The following is a 1,920-nucleotide window of genomic DNA, read 5'->3' on the forward strand; positions in this document are numbered from 1 at the left end:
ATCAACATCTTTGCAATGCAGATGCTACACATTTAGTAAATAAAAAATTTGAAATGATGGGAAAAAATGAAATGAAATATGAAACTAAAACCACCAGTGTGTGGCAGCATATCATGAGTCAGTCAATAATTCATTCAGTGGTTTTGCTGTGGCTTTATTAGGAACTATTTGCAAAACTGAGCAAAAACAGACATATTCTGCAAGTAATTCACTTAATATTATGTCAGAAATGTTGTTTAAAAAATACCTTTATACAACAGTTTGTCTGGGACCTTACCCTTAAAACTTAATTTAACTTTCGACTTAAAGGTTGTGTTCACCCAAAAATGAGAATTAGCCCATGTTTTACTCACCCACAAGGCATTCTAGGTGTAGATGACTTTCTTCTTTCAGACGAATCCAGTCGGAGTGATATTAAAAATTGTCCTTGGTCTTCCAAGCTTTATAATGGCAGTGGGCGGATGTTTTTTTCAACAGTCCAAAACTAGTCAAATAAAGCACATCCATCCATAATAAAACCTGCCTCACATGGCTCCGGGGGGTGAATCGATGCATTTTTGTAAATATATCCATATTTAAAACATTATAAACACTTTTCTCTCACTTCCACTAACTGTCGTACGCGGAAGCCGTTCCGGCGGATGATGTAGCACGTATGCGTAGAGAATTGGTACAGCTGTATCTGTATTTTGTAAATCTGATCAAAGTGATGACTCTTCGGAGATATGAAGGATGCAATGCTACTTGATAGGTACTCAAAATTACATAAGATTGGCAGAAACTGTGTGTGTTATGTCCCCTTTAATGGTTATGTCATTCAGCCCCCGATATTCAATGCTGCGACACACAGATCCATCCTTCTTTTTCATGAAGAGGAACCCTGCCCAAGCTGGAGACAATGAGTGATGGATGATGCTGACTGCCAGAGATTAGAGACAAATACTTCTCCACAGCCATTTGTTTGAGAGCTGACAAGGAATAGATTACCTTGATGCAGAGAAGTGCTTGGGAGGAGATCAATGGCACAGTCATATGGTCAGTTTTGGAGTTGGAGGTGGCTCAAGACCAACCACAGCTTGTGGTACACTGCTGGGACTACTGGACAAATCCGCAACCTCCTCCTGTAAAACAGAGACAGACAGGAGAGGGGGCAGGACTATGATCCAGGATTCTGAAGCCACCGTTAAGTCAGACAGGATGAACACTAGGTCCTCCCTGTGGTTGCCTGATAATGAAATTCCCCGGAGCTGTGATGCAATGATGGTGGCCAGCTCACAACCATTAAGGGAATGGGTGCTGAGGACTTGAATGGGAATGCCATTCTTGATTGCCCACGTAGCATGGAATTTCCCTATGTTTCCGAGTCAATAAGCACTGAACAGGCAGGAGAGTATGGGTGCTAAGATATGGGGACATGGGTGTTCCACTTGCCAGGACTCCCCTGGTTACTGATGAGTGAGGGCTTTACTGAACAGGAAGATGCAGTATGACTTTGACCACCACAGTACAGACACTGACCCTTTTACCGCTTTTCAAATGGGACTGGTGCTGGAGGTGGTGCCAGTGCACGGCCAAGGGTGGCACTCGTTCAGAGCTGGTTTGCATTTCCACTGGCAGGGAGCAGAACCATCTATGTCATCAACATGTGACTGGAATTGCTTGTTGTCTCTTGCGGAAGGAGCGGGTTGATCTCTACTGCCGACCACTGCTGAACTGACATATTTAATTGTTTTCAATGTTGTTAATTCACTTAAACTCCAACAGCTTTTAAAAATGGCACCTTTCAAATTGTGGTCTGTAGTAGAAGCCCGGCCTACTGACATCATAGGTTCTCTTGTTTGTGACCAGCAAGGTTTTGGGGCCGGTTCAGAACCAGAATGTGGGAATTTAAAGTCGGAATTTTTTGAGTGTTTTAAAAAT

The sequence above is a fragment of the Sinocyclocheilus rhinocerous genome, unplaced genomic scaffold (assembly GCF_001515625.1).
Source record: "Sinocyclocheilus rhinocerous isolate Xijiao unplaced genomic scaffold, SAMN03320098_v1.1 scaffold1198, whole genome shotgun sequence".
Taxonomy (NCBI): Eukaryota; Metazoa; Chordata; class Actinopteri; order Cypriniformes; family Cyprinidae; genus Sinocyclocheilus; species Sinocyclocheilus rhinocerous.